The sequence below is a fragment of the Oncorhynchus keta genome, chromosome 16, assembly GCF_023373465.1.
Source record: "Oncorhynchus keta strain PuntledgeMale-10-30-2019 chromosome 16, Oket_V2, whole genome shotgun sequence".
NCBI classification, from domain to species: domain Eukaryota; kingdom Metazoa; phylum Chordata; class Actinopteri; order Salmoniformes; family Salmonidae; genus Oncorhynchus; species Oncorhynchus keta.
The window spans coordinates 20,162,934-20,175,433 of record NC_068436.1 but is presented as its reverse complement, the minus strand read 5'-3'; the positions used below and the strand labels follow the sequence as shown (position 1 = coordinate 20,175,433).

Genomic DNA, 12,500 nt, shown 5'->3' with positions numbered 1-12,500 from the left:
GAACACCTTGGTGGGCATGGAGCTCAGGAACAACCTGAAGTTCTCATGGATCACCGTGTCTAACAGGGAGGAGGTGACAGAATGAGTCAGTAGACATTGACAGGCACACACTAAGGGTCAGTCCAGTCCATAGCGTGTCGTAGAGAGGTCCAGCAGCACAGGACAGCCGCAGGTGCAGGGTGTGTGTGTGAGAGCCATTCAAATCCCATTCATCCTGTGTCCTGACTGGCTAACCACAGAGCAACACCTCACACCACCTTGAGACCCAGGTACATACAGTTGAAGTGGGAAGTTTACATCACGGCTAAGGTTGGAGTCATTAAAACTATTTTTTTCAACCACTGGCTACAAATTTCTTGTAAACAAACTATAGTTTTGGCAAGGTTGAGACATCTACTTTGTTTTGTTTTATTTATTTATTTTATTTGACCTTTATTTAACTAGGCTAAGTTGAGAACAAATCTTAATCCTACCTTGACCCAGGATGGCATAAGGTTGGAATATGGCTATAAATGGTTGTGTGTGTGTGTAGGGTGTCTGATGTAGGTGTGGCTAAGTGTTTAGGGTGTCTGGTTGTAGGGTGTGGTTTAGGGTGTCTGAGTAGGGTGTCTATATGTAGGGTGTGTGTGTGTGTGTGTTTAGGGTTTTATGTTGAGGGGTGTCTATATGTAGGTGTGGCTGTGGTTGAGGGTGTCTGTATGTAGGGTGTGTGTGTGTGTGTGTTTAGGTGTCTGTATGTAGGTTGTGTGTGTGTTTAGGGTGTCTGAGAGGGTGTGTGTGTTGAGAGGAGTGGCTATGTAGGGTGTGTGTGTGTGTGTTTAGTGTGTCTGTATGAGGGTGTCTATATGTTGGGTGTGTGTAAGGTTGAGGGTGTCTGTATGTAGGGTGTGTGGAGTGGCTTAGGGTGTCTGTATGTAGGGTGGTGTGTGTGTGTTTAGTGTGTCTGTATGTAGGGTGTCTATATGTAGGGTGTGTGTGTGTGTGTTTAGGGTGTCCATGCTAGGGTGTGTGTGTGTTTAGGGTGTCTGTATGTAGGGTGTGTGTGTGTGTAGGGTGTCTATATGTAGGGTGTGCTGTGTTGTGAGGGTGTCTATATGTAGGGTGTGTGGCTGTTTAGGGTGTAGTATGTAGGGTGTGTGTGTGTTTAGGGTGTCTGTATGTAGGGTGTCTATATGTAGGTGTGTGTGTGTGTGTGTGTTTAGGGTTTATGTATGCAGGGTGTCTATATGTAGGGTGTGTGTGTGTTTAGGGTGTCTGATGAGGGTGTCTATATGTAGGGTGTGTGTGTGTGTTTAGGTGTCTGTATGTAGGGTGTCTATATGTTGGGTGTGTGTGTGTGTTTAGGTGTCTGTATGTAGGGTGTGCTGGTGTGAGTTTAGGGTGTCCTGTATGTAGGTGTGTGTGTGTGAGTGTGTCTAAGGTTGAGGCAATCTGTCTAAATGTAGGGTGTGTGTGTGTTGAGGGTGTCTGTATAACTAGGGTGTGTGTGTGTGTTTTAGTGTAGTCTGTATGTTATGTCTATATGAACCTAAGACTGTGTGTGTAGAACTAAGTCTAGAGTTGTCTGAACCTAGGACTGTGATGTCTTTAGGTGTCCAAAGTATGAGGGTGTGTAGAACCTAAGACTGAGGTTTCTGTCATCTAAGACTGAGTGTATCCAGAATCTAAAAAGGGTGTAGTAGAACCGAAGTTTGAGTTGTAGAATCTATTGCCTGTGTGTAAAGGTGTGTGTGTGTTGACAGAGTTCTGGAGGGGTGACAGTGGAACACCTTAGGGTGGGCATGGAGCTCAGGAACAGCTGAGTGTTCTGGATCACCCCGTGTCTAACAGGGAGGAGGTGACAGAATGTCTGTAGTAGGGTGTAAACTGTGTTGGGTGTCTACATAGGGTCAGTCAGTGTAGGTTTGCGTGTCTGTATGTAGGGTGTCCAGTGTTTAGGACAGCCGCAGGTGCAGGGTGTGTGTGTTTAGGGCCATTCTATATGTCATCCTGTGTGTGTGTAACCCACACAGCAACACCTGTAGGGTACCTGATTTTAGGGTGTCTGTATGTTGGAAGTTTCTATCACTTAGGTTGGAGTCATTAAAACAGTTTTTCAACCACTCCAGGGTGTTTGTGTAGGGTGTCTATATGTAGAGGGTGTGTGTGTGTAGAGTTTTGTGTGTAGTCGGGTTAGGACATCTGTTTGTCTGTTTATTTTACCTTTTATTTAACTAGGCAATTCTGTTAAGAACAAATCCTGCATCCTACCTATATGACCTCGGATGTCATATACTGTAGAATATCTGTCAATATAAATGGTGCGTGTGTGTGTTTAGGGTGTGTATGTAGTGTATGGGTGTCTATATGTAGGGTGTGTGTGTGTGTGTGTGTGTAGGGTGTGTATATGATGTATGTTAGTCTATATGTAGGTGTGTGTGTGTGTGTTTTAGGGTGTCTGTATGTAGGGTGTGTGTGTGTTTAGGGTGTCTGTATGTAGGGTGTGTCTATATGTAGAGTGTGTGTGGGGGTGTTTAGGGTGTCTGTATGTAGTGTGTGTGTGTGTCTTAGGGTGTCTGTATGTAGGGTGTCTATATGTAGGGTGTGTGTGTGTGTGTGTTTAGGGTTTATGTAGTGTATGTTTAGGGTATCTATATGTAGTGTGTGTGTGTGTAGGGTGTGTCTATATGTAGTGTGTGTGTGTGTAAGGTGTGTGTGTAGGGTGTGTCTATATGTAGTGTGTGTGTAGGGGTCTATTTGTAGGGTGTCTGTATTTAGTGTGTGTGTAGGGTGTGTCTATATGTAGTGTGTGTGTAGGGCGTCTATATGTAGTGTGTGTAGTGTGTATGTAGTGTGTGTGTAGGGTGTCTGTAGGTAGTGTGTGTGTGTAGGGTGTGTGTATGTAGTATGTGTGTAGGGTGTCTGTAGGTAGTGTGTGTGTAGGGTGTCTGTAGGTAGTGTGTGTGTGTAGGGTGTGTGTATGTAGTGTGTGTGTAGGGTGTCTGTAGGTAGTGTGTGTGTGTAGGGTGTCTGTAAGTAGTGTGTGTGTGTAGGGTGTATGTATGTAGTGTGTGTGTAGGGTGTGTCTATATGTAGTGTGTGTGTGTGTGTTTAGGGTGTCTGTATGTAGGGTGTCTGTATGTAGGGTGTGTGTATGTAGGGTGTGTGTGTAGGAATTGTGTGTGTGTAGAGTGTGTGTGTGTTTTAGGGTGTCATATGTAGGGTGTGTGTGTTTAGGGTGTCTGTGTGTAGGGTGTGTGTGTGTGTGTTTAGGGTGTCTGTATGTAGGGTGTGTCTATATGTAGTGTGTGTGTGTTTAGAATTCTGTATGTAGGGTGTGTGTGTGTTTAGGGTGTCTGTGTGTGAGGGTGTCTATATGTAGGGTGTGTGTGTGTTTTGGGGTGTCTGTATGTAGGGGGTGTGTCTATATGTAGGGTGTGTGTCTACAGTGTTTGTCTGTATGTAGGGGTGTGTGTGTTTAGGGCGTCTGTATGTAGGGTGTGTGTGTAGGGTGTCTGTATATAGGGTGTGGGTGTGTAGGGTGTGTGTGTAGGGTGTGGGTGTCTGTGTGTGGGGTGTGTGTGTAGGGTGTGTGTGTAGGGTGTCTATATGTAGTGTATGTTTAGTGTGTTATATGCAGGGTGTGTGTGTAGGGTGTGTGTGTGTGTTTAGGGTGTCTCTGTATGTATGTTTAGGGTATCTATATGTAGTGTGTGTGTGTGTTATGTGTGGGTGTGTCTATATGTAGTGTGTGTGTAGGGGGGGTCTATTTAGGGTGTCTGTATTTAGTGTGTGTGTGGTGTGTCTATATGTAGTGTGTGTGTAGGGTGTCTATATGTAGTGTGTGTAGTGTGTATGTGTGTGTTTAGGGTGTCTGTTGGTAGTGTGTGTGTGTTTAGGTGTCTGTATGTAGGTGTGTGTGTTTAGGGTGTCTGTATGTAGTGATGTGTGTGTGTGTTTAGGGTGTCTGTGTGTAGGGTGTCTATATGTAGTGTGTGTGTAGGGTGTCTGTAGGTGTCTGTATGTAGGGTGTCTGTATGTAGTGTGTGTGTAGGGTGTCTGTGGGTAGTGTGTGTGAGTGTAGGGTGTGTGTGTGAGGGTGTGTCTATGTAGTGTGTGTGTGTGTGTAGGGTGTGTGTGTAGAGTGTGTCTATATGTAGTGTGTGTGTGTGTAGGGGTCTATATGTAGGGTGTCTGTATTTAGTGTGTGTAGTGTGTATGTAGTGTGTGTGTGTAGGGTGTCTATATGTAGTGTGTGTGTAGTGTGTATGTAGTGTGTGTGTGTAGGGTGTCTGTTGGTAGTGTGTGTGTGTAGGGTGTGTGTGTATGTAGTGTGTGTAGGGTGTCTGTAGGTAGTGTGTGTGTGTTGTGTGTGCCAGGGTGTGTGTATGTGAGTGTGTGTAGGGTGTCTGTAGGTAGTGTGTGTGTAGGGTGTCTGTAGGTAGTGTGTGTGTATGTGTGTAGTGTGTGTGTAGGGTGTCTGTAGGTAGTGTGTGTGCGGGTGTCTGTAGGTAGTGTGTGTGTGTAGGGTGTGTGTATGTAGTGTGTGTGTAGGGTGTCTGTAGGTAGTGTGTGTGTGTGTCTAGGGTGTCTATATGTAGCGTGTGTAGGGTGTGTGGCGGTTTCTGACCCGGCTCAGTGAAGGTCTTGATAAGTTCCTCCATGGCTAACATCCGGACACAGCCAGGTGACAGTTCTGGAGGAAGATCCAGTTACCGCTCTTCAGAGCTTCAGAATCATCTTCTCAGCTATAGGACCCTGACCTGACTGACCTAGAGATTAGAGAGACCTTACCCACCCTGGAGAGATACAGGGGTTAACACTGAGGACCTGACCTAGAGATAGACCTCACCCTGGAGAGAGATACAGAGGTTAACACTGAGAGACCCTGACCTAGAGAGATAGACCTCACCCTGGAGAAGATACAGAGGGTTAACACTGAGAGACCTGACCTAGAGAGATAGACCTCACCCTGGAGAGAAGATACAAGAGGGTTAACACTGAGAGACCCTGACCTAGAGATAGACCTCACCCTGGAGAGAGATACAGAGGGTTAACACTGAGAGACCCTGACCTAGAGATAGACCTCACCCTGGAGAGAGATACAGAGGGTTAACACTGAGAGACCCTGACCTAGAGAGATAGACCTCACTCTGGAGAGAGATACAGAGGGTTAACACTGAGAGACCCTGACCTAGAGAGATAGACCTCACCCTGGAGAGAGATACAGAGGGTTAACACTGAGAGACCCTGACCTAGAGAGATAGACCTCACCCTGGAGAGAGATACAGAGGGTTAACACTGAGAGACCCTGACTGAGAGAGATAGACCTCACTCTGGAGAGAGATACAGAGGGTTAACACTGAGAGACCCTGACTTAGAGAGATAGACCTCACCCTGGAGAGAGATACAGAGGGTTAACACTGAGAGACCCTGACCTAGAGAGATAGACCTCACCCTGGAGAGAGATACAGAGGGTTAACACTGAGAGACCCTGACCTAGAGAGATAGACCTCACTCTGGAGAGAGATACAGAGGGTTAACACTGAGAGACCCTGACTTAGAGAGATAGACCTCACCCTGGAGAGAGATACAGAGGGTTAACACTGAGAGACCCTGACCTAGAGAGATAGACCTCACCCTGGAGAGAGATACAGAGGGTTAACACTGAGAGACCCTGACTGAGAGAGATAGACCTCACCCTGGAGAGAGATACAGAGGGTTAACACTGAGAGACCCTGACTGAGAGAGATAGACCTCACTCTGGAGAGAGATACAGAGGGTTAACACTGAGAGACCCTGACTTAGAGAGATAGACCTCACCCTGGAGAGAGATACAGAGGGTTAACACTGAGAGACCCTGACCTAGAGAGATAGACCTCACTCTGGAGAGATACAGAGGGTCAACACTGAGAGACCCTGACTTAGAGAGATAGACCTCACCCTGGAGAGAGATACAGAGGGTTAACACTGAGAGACCCTGACCTATAGAGATAGACCTCACCCTGGAGAGAGATACAGAGGGTTAACACTGAGAGACCCTGACTGAGAGAGATAGACCTCACTCTGGAGAGAGATACAGAGGGTTAACACTGAGAGACCCTGACTTAGAGAGATAGACCTCACTCTGGAGAGAGATACAGAGGGTTAACACTGAGAGACCCTGACCTAGAGAGATAGACCTCACCCTGGAGAGAGATACAGAGGGTTAACACTGAGAGACCCTGACTTAGAGAGATAGACCTCACCCTGGAGAGAGATAGAGAGGGTTAACACTGAGAGACCCTGACCTAGAGAGATAGACCTCACCCTGGAGAGAGATACAGAGGGTTAACACTGAGAGACCCTGACCTAGAGAGATTGTATCTCTCTCCAGGGTGAGGTCTGAGGGTTAACACTGAGAGACCCTGACCTAGAGAGATATACCTCACCCTAGAGAGAGAGAGACAGGGTTAATACTGAGAGACCCTGACCTAGAGATAGACCTCACCCTGGAGAGAGACAGAGTTAATACTGAGAGACCCTGACCTAGAGAGATATACCTCACCCTGGAGAGAGAGACAGAGGGTTAACACTGAGAGACCCTGACCTAGAGAGATATACCTCACCCTGGAGAGAGAGACATAGGGTTAATACTGAGAGACCCTGACCTAGAGTGATAGACCTCACCCTGGAGAGAGAGACATAGGGTTAATACTGAGAGACCCTGACCTAGAGATAGACCTCACCCTGGAGAGAGATACAGAGAGTTAACACTGAGAGACCCTGACCTAGAGATAGACCTCACCCTGGAGAGAGACAGAGTTAATACTGAGAGACCCTGACCTAGAGAGATAGACCTCACCCTGGAGAGAGAGACATGGGGTTAACACTGAGAGACCCTGACCTAGAGAGACAGACCTCACCCAGGAGAGAGAGACATGGGGTTAATACTGAGAGACAGAGAGTTAATACTGGGAGACAGAGAGTTAATACTGAGAGACAGAGAGTTAATACTGAGAGACAGAGTTAATACTGAGAGACAGAGAGTTAATACTGAGAGACAGAGAGTTAATACTGAGAGACAGAGAGTTAATACTGGGAGACAGAGAGTTAATACTGAGAGACAGAGAGATAACACTGAGAGACAGAGAGATAACACTGAGAGACAGAGAGATAACACTGAGAGACAGAGAGTTAATACTGAGAGACAGAGAGTTAATACTGAGAGACAGAGAGTTAATACTGAGAGACAGAGAGTTAATACTGAGAGACAGAGAGTTAATACTGAGAGACAGAGTTGATACTGAGAGACAGAGTTAATACTGAGAGACAGAGAGTTAATACTGAGAGACAGAGAGTTAATACTGAGAGACAGAGAGTTAATACTGAGAGACAGAGAGTTAATACTGAGAGACAGAGAGTTAATACTGAGAGACAGAGAGTTAATACTGAGAGACAGAGAGTTAATACTGAGAGACAGAGAGTTAATACTGAGAGACAGAGTTGATACTGAGAGTTAGAGATAATACTGAGCGACAGAGAGTTAATACTGAGAGACAGAGAGTTAATACTGAGAGACAGAGAGTTAATACTGAGAGACAGAGAGTTAATACTGAGAGACAGAGATAATACTGAGCGACAGAGAGTTAATACTGAGAGACAGAGTTAATACTGAGAGACAGAGTTAATACTGAGACAGAGAGTTAATACTGAGAGACAGAGAGTTAATACTGAGAGACAGAGATAATACTGAGCGACAGAGAGTTAATACTGAGAGACAGAGAGTTAATACTGAGAGACAGAGATAATACTGAGAGACAGAGAGTTAATACTGAGAGACAGAGAGTTAATACTGAGAGACAGAGATAATACTGAGAGACAGAGTTAATACTGAGAGACAGAGAGTTAATACTGAGAGACAGAGATAATACTGAGAGACAGAGTTAATACTGAGAGACAGAGAGTTAATACTGAGAGACAGAGTTAATACTGAGAGACAGAGTTAATACTGAGAGACAGAGAGTTAATACTGAGAGACAGAGAGTTAATACTGAGAGACAGAGATAATACTGAGAGACAGAGAGGACCCTGACCTAGAGAGAGATTTGTAGTGATTTATTTTTCATTGAACCTTTATTTAACTAGGCAAGTCAGTTAAGAACAAATTCTTATTTACAATGACGGCCTCCACCAGCCAAACCTGGACACATGATGAGAAAGAAGGACAAGTTGTTAATACTGAGATGCAGGGGACCGACATAGAGAGGGGAACAGTCTCAGAGAGGGGGACAGGGGTACCCAACTACCCCTCCCTCCCTCCCTCCCTCCCCCTTCTCCTCCATCCTCCCGCTGTCCCACCCCCTCACCTGTCCAGGTATCCCCTCTCCTTGGCGAAGCGTTGGAAGGCTCCCATGGGGTCTGATCCGGTACTGAGGATGAAGACCAGGGGGGTGGAGGGAGACATGTCACCGTAGAGAGTGGCCAGGTCAACAGGAGGGTTCTCTACAAACTGTTTCCCCAGGCTCACGATCACAAGAGCTCTGTCACCGCAAATGACACCACCTAGAGGGAGGGAGGAGAGTGGCAGGAGAGTAAGTCAACTCCTCGGCTATCTACTCTGATTCCAGAGTACTCTCCTCTGAGTGTTTCAGAGAGCAGAATAACTGCATTTACAAGCGTTCAACACCAGCTGAATATAGCCGCTGTCATGCAAGCGTTAGCAAAAAAACATCATTAAAATGTTGTCAGCGGCACAGTTACGTCACCAACACTCAGGGGGCGGCAGGGTAGCCTAGGCGTTGGGACTCGGTAACCCCGGAAGGTTCTGGATTCAAATCCCGAGCTGACAAGGTACAGATCTGTCGTTCTGCCCTGAACAGGCAGTTAACCCACTGTTCCTAGGCCGTCGTTGAAAATAAGAATTTGTTCTTAACTGACTTGCCTAGTTAAATAAATAAAATTAAAAATAACATGAAAACAGCCTAACCAGCTCTGCTAGCTCAAGCGAAAAAATGGTCAGAGTGAGGTGTTCTCTCATTATGTGTCTGGAAGTAGCTAGCCAGGTTAAAAGCAGGGTGGTTGACGATAGTTGTGAGGTCAGAACGCTCGCTCAAACCTCGCGTGCAGAGCGTCCAGTATACGCTCTGAGAGCCAAACGCTCTGGATTTACCAACGTACAGTCTGACAACACTCTGGCACTCCAGATTGAATTTAAGAACACACCCTAAATAAAACGGATGGATGAACATAACTGCAAATATCGCTGTGTGGCCTGAAGGGCAACTCCTATCAAATATGACCATTGATATGCAACATACAATGAGAGAGATGCCAAGAAAACTGGCAGCCCTTTTCCAGACTGACACACACACACACACACACACACACACACACACACACACACACACACACACACACACACACACACACACACACACACACACACACACACACACACACACACACACACACACACACACACACACACACACACACACACACACACACACGTACAACAACCCCACTACCTTCTCCTCCCATGAAGCTCTTGATGAGCACCAGTTTCTGGAAGGCCCCCAGTCTCTGATCCCAGTGACCCCTGACCCCGTTTGCCTTTTCCTTCTCTTCTTCAGACATCTCCTCTGAGTAGGAGGCAGCTGGGAGTCAGACACGTAGCCCTGCCAGTTCTCTGGGTTGAAACACACTTCCAGATGACCTGGGAACACACACTCCAATATTCATCTACTTCTGTAGCTAGGCAGAAGAGTGTGTGTTCCCATTGACAACATTAGCATTGACATTGACATCATTAGCAGATTACAAGGTAGTGGTAATCTCTAGGTTATTTTAGCTGTGTTACTACTCTACCTAGTGGTAATCTCTAGGTTATTTTAGCTGTGTTACTACCTACCTAGTGGTAATCTCTAGGTTATTTTAGCTGTGTTACTACTCTACCTAGTGGTAATCTCTACATTTTAGCTGTGTTACTACTCTACCTAGTGGTAATCTCTGGGTTATTTTAGCTGTGTTACTACTCTACCTAGTGGTAATCTCTGGGTTATTTTAGCTGTGTTACTACCTGCCTAGTGGTATACTCTAGGTTATTTTAGCTGTGTTACTACTCTACCTAGTGGTATACTCTAGGTTATTTTAGCTGTGTTACTACTCTACCTAGTGGTAATCTCTAGGTTATTTTAGCTGTGTTACTACTCACCTAGTGGTAATCTCTAGGTTATTTTAGCTGTGTTACTACTCTACCCAGTGGTAAGCTCTAGGTTATTTTAGTTGTGTGTTACTACTCTACCTAGTTTTATAGAGATGGGTGTCTAGGTTATTTTAGTTGTGTGTTACTCTACCTAGTTTTATAGAGATGGGTGTCTAGGTTATTTTAGTTGTGTGTTACTACTCTACCTAGTTTTATAGAGATGGGTGTCTAGGTTATTTTAGTTGTGTTACTACTCTACCTAGTTTTATAGAGATAGGTGTCTAGGTTATTTTAGCTGTGTGTTACTACTCTACCTAGTTTTATAGAGATGGGTGTCTAGGTTATTTTAGTTGTGTGTTACTCTACCTAGTTTTTATAGAGATGGGTGTCTAGGTTATTTTAGTTGTGTGTTACTCTACCTAGTTTTATAGAGATGGGTGTCTAGGTTATTTTAGTTGTGTGTTACTACTCTACCTAGTTTTATAGAGATGGGTGTCTAGGTTATTTTAGTTGTGTGTTACTACTCTACCTAGTTTTATAGAGATGGGTGTCTAGGTTATTTTAGTTGTGTGTTTACTACTCTACCTAGTTTTATAGAGATGGGTGTCTAGAGTTATTTTAGTTGTGTGTTACTACTCTACCTAGTTTTATAGAGATGGGTGTCTAGGTTCATTTTAGTTGTGTGTTACTACTCTACCTAGTTTTATAGAGATGGGTGTCTAGGTTATTTTAGCTGTGTGTTACTCTACCTAGTTTTATAGAGATGGGTGTCTAGGTTATTTTAGCTGTGTGTTACTCTACCTAGTTTTATAGAGATCGGTGTCTAGGTTATTTTAGTTGTGTGTTACTCTACCTAGTTTTATAGAGATGGGTGTGGCGGTGATCTCTCCTTGATGCCGTTGAAGCAGGGCAGAGTGTCCTCCAGCTCACAGCATGTCTGCCAGGTAAACTCTGACAGCCATGGCACCTCAGGCCTCTCTGGATGATCCTGATGGGGGAGGGAGGGAGAGAGAGACAGGGGAGAGGGAGGGAGAGAGAGACAGGGGGGAGACAGGGGGAGGGAGGGAGAGAGAGACAGGGGGAGGGAGGGAGAGAGAGACAGGGGGAGGGAGGGAGAGAGAGACAGGGGGAGACAGGGGGAGAGACAGGGGGAGGGAGGGAGAGAGAGACAGGGGGAGGGAGGGAGAGAGAGACAAGGGGAGGGAGGGAGAGAGACAGGGGAGGGAGGGAGAGAGAGAGAGACAGGGGAGGGAGGAGAGAGAGAGACAGGGAGGAGGGAGGGAGAGAGAGACAGGGAGGAGGGAGGGAGAGCGAGACAGGGGGGAGGGAGGGAGAGAGAGAAAGGGGGAGGAAGAGACAGGGGGAGGGAGGGAGAGAGAAACAGGGGAGGGAGGGAGAGAGAGAGAGAGAGAGACAGGGTGGAGGGAGGAGAGAGAGCCAGCCAGGGGGAGGGAGGAGAGAGAGAGAGCCAGGGGGGAGGGAGGAAGAGAGAAGGAGTTGAGATAGAAGAGAATGATAGATAGAGGGGGTGTGTGGAGAGGAGACAGTAGAGGAGGGGAGGACAAGGGGACATTGGGTATTACGTGGAGAACCGAGGTGATGGATGGAGAAAAGATGAGGTGGGGGGTGAAAAGAAGATAAGGACGGAGGACCAGGACATCATTTTAATGAGAATGGCCCCCCAATGGTTTAGGGTCCCAGTTTCAGACAAAGCGGCCATCTTTCCCCTGCTTAAATAACGACATATAGAGACAGACTAAACCGCCCATTAGATATAGAGTCATTGAATAATACATTCAGCAATCCACTCTTGTCAGAACTCTTCAAAAACCCTGCTCTAGAGAAAGATTATGAAGTCTGTGTCCCAACACACTGTTCTCAGGCTAGTTTAGTGTATGGCACACCTTATGATTAGAGTTAGAATTGGGGAGGGTTAGCTGATCCTAGAGCTGTGTTTCTGGAGACAGCTAAGTCATTGACTACACACAGACACATGGGGACATCAGTATTCTACACACAGTCACAGGTTAGAGGGGACTCTCTCCCCCTCTCTGTTTCTCTCTCCTGCAGAGCGGGAAAGAGGCTGACAAGCCCTCTGGTATACAGGCACTCTTAACTAGGAGATTTAAAATGATGCATTCCTAATGGGCTGAGTAAAGACTGCTGAGGGATAGAAGAAGTGGGAATCATTGTCTGGCTCAAGACATATCTTCATTTTAGGGAGAGATTCCAGACAGTCCTGTTATAGACCAGTGACAATTGACAGATTATCAACATTTATGTTGTGCTGCATATTACAACAAACCTGAGCCCTCTTTCTGGTTTGGGTTTGAAC

At 46.0% G+C, this 12,500-nt stretch overlaps 1 protein-coding gene and 1 long non-coding RNA gene across 2 annotated transcripts in view; both read right to left on the bottom strand.

Moving 5' to 3' along the window:
* LOC127908045 (uncharacterized) overlaps positions 1-4,654 on the bottom strand; it is a 6,285-nt gene extending 1,631 nt beyond the window's left edge. Inside the window, exons 1-2 of the long non-coding RNA XR_008066039.1 lie at positions 4,610-4,654; positions 1-59 (exon numbers count right to left, since the gene is read on the bottom strand). The exon at positions 1-59 is cut by the window's left edge and continues 29 nt beyond it. This is a non-coding gene — a long non-coding RNA (uncharacterized LOC127908045). The remainder of the gene's footprint in view (positions 60-4,609) is intronic.
* Positions 1-12,500, bottom strand: part of LOC127907897 (dynein axonemal heavy chain 6-like) — a 147,341-nt gene that overhangs the window by 30,014 nt on the left and 104,827 nt on the right.